Raw genomic sequence first — 7,212 nt, 5'->3', positions numbered from 1 at the left:
AGAAATAATAAAACACTCCACCCTTGACCCCTGGCCACCCCCTGCCTGGCAGTGGAATTTATAAGAGCTTGGGTGACGTAAAGGGTTAAACTCTTGTCCCAGGGTGGTTCTGTCAATAGTATGGAAACTGCAGGAAGGTAAAATAACTGACCTTGAGCTGGAATAATAGACTAGCAGAAAGGTGCAGAGGTGGTGGGGAGTCAGAAGTCACCCCTGACAGTAAGTAAAGTTGCACATCAGGTTGGCCTCCCAGTCTTGGCGGAGGCAGGCTGGCGAGCAGATCCCTTGCTGGGTCCTTGTTCTCAGCATTTGGGCTGCGTAGTTACCTCTGCAAAATGAGATTAAAGAGAAAGATGCCACTGTATTTGATTTGATAATCACTACAGGTCAAGTGAATTCCAGTCTGTATCCGACTACTGTATTAATCTCCAAAATGGATTCTGGTGTTCTTTCAAAGAATCAAATGAAAATCTGCCCTTGTGTTTGATGAACTCAAAAGAAGCATTACTTTATATCTGAAGCAGTTGCGTTAGTAATGGACCCATGCCAGGTACTTTGAAGCGTCCATCCCTGGTAAGCGACGCCAATTAGCCTTATACCTGAAGTAGTTGACAGTCTAAAAAATGTAGATCAAATGATTGAATCGGTCTTTCTGTGAGAATCTTAACTGCTATTTAAAATTGGTGAGATTTAGAAATAAGATAAAGTTTTTCATGGTGCTTTAATGCTGCAGCATGATAATTGTGTGTGGTAATAAGGACGGCGTAGAGGGGATTAGAAGTTTTAGTCACTGCTAATAGCAGTTTTTTAAAAAAAAAAAAACCCACAGCAGGTTCAGCTATGTGGAGAAGGATTATAGTGGAAGCCCAGCTTAACTCATAAGGGGCTTATTAAGGATTAGCAAACTGGGACCTCATCAGATAAGAAACGCAGGTGTATTCGCGGGGCTGGTTTACCACGTGCCGCCCGATACCTGTCACGAGAGGTGCACGGACACCGAACAGAGAAATTTCTACTGTACCTTTAAGCATTCCATGTATTGCTAGATGGTGCTTTTAGGTGGCTTTTATTTGCTTTAGAATTTTTTTTTTTCTTTTTGGTATCAGGAGTTGAACTCGGGGCCTTGCATCTGCTGGTCAGGTACTGCATCTCTGAGCTGCGTGCCAGTCCCTGGGAGGCTTTTCTACTAAGGAAATAACTGGATGCATTTCCCTGTGCTTTTCTCCGTTCCCTTCCTTTGCCTTATTCACACAAAACATCTCCAGTTCCTCCATTTGGTCACGAAGCTGATGCTTTCAGAAAAGTTTTATTTGGTCCTTCCTAGAATCTTTGTCCTTGGGATTCTAAATGCTGGACCTGTAGCCATTCAACATGACATAGAAGGCCAGGGATATAGCTCAGCCACATAAGGACCTAGCAAGCGCAAGGTCCCGAGTTTGACTCCTGGTTCAAAAAAAAAAAAAAAAAGTTTCCCTTGGGGCTGGGGAGATAGCTCGGCAGTCTAAGCATACACATAGCAAGCACAAGGCCCCAGGTTCAATCCCAGGTCCTGCATGCTGTGCCACCCCAGGACCCTGGGTGTGCTGTGGCAGCCACCAAAACCAGGTGGTGCACACCTCTAATCCTAGTGCTGGGGAGGCCGAGACAGGAGGATCACTAGGAGCCTGAGCTGTGTAGGGAGACCCTGTACCAAATTAATTAATTAATTAATTTTAAAATATATAGTACATGATTTTCCTCACCTTAATATTTAGTTTGTTTGAAATTTCAGTCTTAGGAGTTAAAGTGAAAAGAGCCCAATGGAATTTGTACTTCTGGTTTTTCTGACACAGCTATTTCCCTTTGAGTCATTTTCTCAAAAGAGTTAAAGGTCCTTGTACCTCAGTGATGTACAAACGCCCATGTGTGTAGCAGTTCAGTTCATAGCAGCCAGTAATGCCCATCAGTAGGTGAGCGGATTGAAAAGTGTGGTGTTTATACACACTGGAACACAGCTGTGTCATACAAAGGGATGAACTGAGTCATTTGTAGGCAAATGTAATTCCTGTGAGACTATAACAAGTGATGTAATTCAGATGCAAAAGCTTAAATAGGACATTATTTCTCTTATATGAAAAACTATGCATATATTGAATAAAATGTAGGAAAGAAAAGAGCAGAAGGAATTATAATCTAGTGCAGACAGGTGTATCTAAAAGTACCTTAATACAATGGCTTACATGGTCTATTAGTCTGGTTTTTTATCTCTGTATATGATAACTAACTTTATAAGATCCCATAAGATGAAGGAATCTTACACTTGAAAATTAAAAGAGGGATAAAAAGTGGGGAAAGAAGAGACTTGAAACGTGTCATTTATTTTAAAAGTTATCTACTAAACTATTCACTTTAAATTTTTTAACTGCTGATGGTCTCTAGTCTTGGAAAATGCATGTCTTACAGAAAGCGGTAACCGTAACCCTAATCACAGCACGAACACACAGAAGCATCAGTCATGCGTATATTTGCGTCCTTTACAGTGCTGGGAATGGAACCCAGAGCCTCGTGGTTGCTAGGCAAGCGGCCTACCACTGAGCCACGCCCCTTAGCAGCATTAGTTATCAAGTCCAAATCGCTACAAAATCAGTGGATTGAATCTAGGTCTGTGTTTTACTTTAGTCTTTGTGTATCTTGAGCCGAGCGTGAGCTGTTGCTTCCCATGTCCTTGACACTGTAGGCTCCTTGCTTCCCCTGGAATATGCCCTCAGAGACAGCAGAGTCAGGACCAAAATCTAATCCACCCGCCAAAAATGTGCCGGCCGTGGCTCTCGGGCAGGTTGAGCACTCATCAGAACAAAATTGTTTTGATTAACTCATTGCTATTTGAAATCATTACACAAAAAGCATCCAGGTCTTTGCCTTCTGCAGTCACGATTCTAAGTTAAAACCCTCTTGCCCTCACTGTTAGACACTCTAAATGTTCAAGTCCAATTTTCTGTACAGCTTGAGTACTTACGAGAAAAGCACAGATTGATTTCACTGTCTCGAGGCACCTCAGAGTTTTCCCACCAGGAAAATCATCAGCTGTTAAAGTAATTCTTACCAAGTGTTGATAATGGCTTGGTAGGGTCTTATGTGTAATAGATTTCTTATAAATGTTTATTGGGTTAAACAGAGATCTTTCTGAAATACTGTATGATGTTGCTCATCTTGTGCCTCTGTTCCATGCACCAGGAGCTGTGATTCTTTGTGTGTGTGTGCATGTGTGTGTGTGTGCATGTGTGCGTGTGCATGCGTGCATGTGTTATTACTTATGGTTATAGTACTAGTTTGACCTGTTGTGCTGTGCAGAAAACCAGCAGGGCCCTCAAGTACTCTTCGGATCAGATCAGACAGCTGGGCCTTCCCTGGAGACCTCAGGCTCCAGACCCCTCGTGGCTGTCACTGCATTCCTTCCTGCGAGTAGTTCAGTTCCTTGACACCTATCGTTATAGGTGAGACCGTCTTAGGCAACCGCTTTTTGCCCAGACCTACTGCAAACTATGGTAAGCCCGCGAAAGACAAGTCCGAAGCAGAAGCAGAAACTTCCACGGAATTCAGTAAGTGACTGTGTGAACATGGTGTTTCCTGCTCAGAGACTGCTGTGCGTGGCCACATTGGCTTTCCTTCGGGAATGTCTGGATTATAGATATGAATTATTGTCCTAAACCTCAGATACTTTCTCTTGACTTATAAAACTACGTAGATGTATTAAAATGGATGTGCGCCTGTCTGACAGTGGCATCTGAGCTGAGGGTCGCTTTGAGCTGCTTGCTGCCTCAGGGACGAATTTAGGAAGTCAGTCCTATAGCGGAAGTCATCAAGACCAAAATCAAGAGCTACAAGACTTGCCCCTTTTGACAGTGGCGTCCCCAGTCAGTACCAGTCCAGGAACTGCTAGCAGAACTACCTGGACTATCACCTCTGCCAGAAGGCAGTGACTGACCAAAGGCGGTGATAGGTCTGTCTGCGAGTGGTACCAACAAGCGTACAAGTCCCTGTGTCCCGTATCCTGGGTCACAGCCTGGGACGACCGCTGAGCTGAAGTCACATTTCCTGGCAAGATCTGAAGTGACTCCACCTGTTTCTCTGTCCTCTGCTCATCTCCCAGTAGTAAAGGGGGACCTGGATGCATGGTGCTCCATCCCTGGGACCCTGAATCATGACTTCACTCACAATAAAAACTCAGTGGAAAAGTGTAAAAAAAAAAAATGGATGTGTACTTGTGCATCATGCAGGTGTACCTTTTTAAATTAAAAAGGTTTTCCCAGTGGGAAACACTCCAGCAGGGGTGTTATTGAAAATGTCTTTGGTGATTGGAAGCACATACATATCACATGTCAACCAGCTCCTGCCACCCGCACTCATCTGGCCTCCAGAGAGGTTTGGTTTGGCTTCCATATTCTTTGATTTATTTTTAGTTAAATTGGCCCCTTACTCTTCAGGTGGAGGTATCTCTGGTTCTTCGGGGCTGGGGAGGTGGAGTGGGACAGTCTGGTGTGACAAAGCCCTGATTGACTTGGGCAGATGCGTCCCTTGCAGGTGCCTGTCTTCTGACTGCTACGCTTGCCCCGTATCCTTGGGCCGCTGTGCACAGAGGCCAGGGTTGGCCGCTGTTGGACGGTGGACCTGCCCGGGGTGTCCTTAAGCTTTCCTCCTGCAGGTAGCTGCCTGCCCCCAACACGAAGCTGAGTCTTGATCCCTGCTTTTCACATGACTAGACTAATCTTAGGTGAATTATGACAAAGCTTTTATACTGTAGCAAAGTGCTTAGTAAGAGACTACCAGCTCTACTATTTTTATCTTAAAGTAAAAATACATGGATTTTTCTCTTTTTAAATAGCACTTTAAAACAAAACAAAACACTTCACATTGGGCTGTGGAGATAGTGTAGTCAGTGGCATAAACACCTGCCTGGCAAGCGTAAGGTCCTGAGTTCTATCCTGGTACCACAAAAAAAAAAAAAAAAAGATTAATCACTTCACATTTAGCTCTTAGGCCATTTCTGATGTCTGCATGTAATTCTTCAGTATACCAGATGCTTTAATTTATGGAGCATTGGATCTGCTCAATTTGTCATTTAACCTTTTTCTATTAATTAGATGTTAAATATTACAGTGCAGCAGAGAGGAACAAGTTCATAAGCACATGTGCTTCTAAGGTAGTCATTAACACGACAGGGATATCTGGAATTTCTAAAGGGAAAGTGACTCTGGTAGGTTACAGCATGGTTTTGTTATTCCCTGTAATAAGGGAAGCCTCCTTCTTGAGAAAAATATTCCTAATAACTGTAACAGCAGAGCCATGTATTATGCCTGCTCTGTATTTATGTACTTTATGTAGAGCATCTAATCCTTATGCTAGTGTGTTAAGCCAGCCCTCCCGTAATCCCGGCTGCAGAGGTGGTGCGGGACTGAGGGGTACTATGCATGTTTTAGAAAAATGGCTAAACAATGGCCCAGCTGATGCAGAATCCAAGATGGGAATCTGGGTTTTCCATCTCTATGAGCTCCTAACCACCACATGATGCTGCTTCTGCAAAATTACGGGATCTGCTTTTCTTTCTCCCTTCCCCAAAAACAATAGAAGCAGCAAGTGAGGTCCCGTTTTGTATTCTGACATTGCTGCATCCTGAGTGCAGCGGGACCACGTGTTCTCTGCCTGACGTCTTAGCTTTCCTGCAGCCGCGGAGCACACGCTTCTGCACATCCAGAGGTGCGTTGTTAACATTTCAGTCATTCAAAGATAGTCCAACCCTGAAAATTTAGCCCGTTCTGAACCCAAAACTAGTTTTTCAGACAAAATCAAGTTTTTTTTTTAAAGTTTTTTGTTTGTTTGTTTTGTTTTGTTTTGTTTTGTTTTGTTTTGTTTTGTTTTGTTGGTAGAACCAGGGATTGAACTCAGGCCCTTGCGCTTCTAGCAAGCGCATATTCCACTGAGCCATCTCCCCAGCCCCTTAAAATCAAGTTTTTTAACAGTATAAATTATGTTTAAACTTACCTGCAGCAAATTCTACTTTTGAATATATTTGAAACCTATAAGACAATCTTTAAAAAACTCTTCTTCCTAATGCTTCTGATTTGTAGCCCATCTGTTTCAAATCTGGCAAGTGGAAACTAGGGCTGTGACTTCTGTCATCAGGTGAATTACCCTGAAAATCAAGAATCAGAAAACTTACCAGCAGAAGAGTGCATATACCAAAAATCTCATTGGCTCTGGGTGTAAAGGAAACAATGTACTAATCTTGTGTTCATTTTTTTTTTTTTCAATTTTAAAAGTAAAAAAACCAAGAAGAAAAAAATCAGCTATTCTCCTTTCCAAGCCATGGAAAAGAAGAAAAAGCAACTGTTAGCATTTTTATGTATTTCTCACAGGCTTTCTCTTCCCTGAGTGCTTTAAAGTGACAACAGTGTAAATGTCATTATAGTTGTGTGTAGGTTTGTATTCTGTCTTTCCCCCATAGCATTGTACTATAAAAACTTCTTAGCATAATTATCACACTTGCATACCATTTGAATGGTTGGGTAATAACATGACTCTCAAATACAGAGTATGAGAGACATTCATACGTACTTCCTCTAAATTTAAGAGACACTGTGATGTCAGGGGACAGGGAGGGACATTGCAAAGTGTCCACAATGTGCATTGGGGTGACACTATGGAGATCCACCAGTGCCCACTTCTCAGACCCTCAGCCCTCATGGGGCAGTATCCAAGCCATCAGAGTTTTCCAGTGTTTGGTGGCTTTGTCTCTTGAGTGCCTTGGTGGGCGTCAGAATCCTGGAGGTCCTCTGGAACTGGGGCTCCGCCTCCACAGACCCGGGGTGTGGCCGTTGCTCTGGGCTGCCAGACACACAAGTAGCCTCCTGTGTTAGTGGCCTCTTTAGTGCTGCCAGCATCCTGCGGCTCTCCAGTGTGTGCCTCCTTTTGCTTCATATCCACCAGAGCTCTTAGCCTATTCCTCCGTAGGAATACGCTTCTAGAGTTTGGTTGTAAGTGACATCTTCCTCTGACTCTCTGAGACACCGCCATTGTAGAAACAAGAGGGTCAACCATTCCTAGCCACTGAAGCATAAAGGAATAGAGGAAGAGTCACAAAACCTTGACCAGAGTCCCCAAGTTTTCCATTCATAATTGCATGATAGTTCCCAGGTATACTGGAGTTTTCTAGCCGTTCCTTCTCAAATACCTACT

At 43.4% G+C, this 7,212-nt stretch overlaps 1 protein-coding gene and 1 pseudogene across 3 annotated transcripts in view; both read left to right on the top strand.

Annotated features, from left to right (window-relative positions):
* The window catches only part of Nr3c2 (nuclear receptor subfamily 3 group C member 2), a 388,454-nt gene that overhangs the window by 118,897 nt on the left and 262,345 nt on the right, over nucleotides 1-7,212 (top strand). The gene's annotated exons all lie outside the window — the stretch shown is intronic.
* Nucleotides 3,522-4,088, top strand: LOC105743131 (annotated as a pseudogene).

This window comes from Octodon degus, unplaced genomic scaffold, assembly GCF_000260255.1.
Source record: "Octodon degus isolate 3935 unplaced genomic scaffold, OctDeg1.0 scaffold00101, whole genome shotgun sequence".
In the NCBI taxonomy this organism is placed as follows: Eukaryota; Metazoa; Chordata; class Mammalia; order Rodentia; family Octodontidae; genus Octodon; species Octodon degus.
The sequence above is the reverse complement of the archived record's forward strand: the minus strand, read 5'-3'. Positions and strand labels throughout refer to the sequence as shown.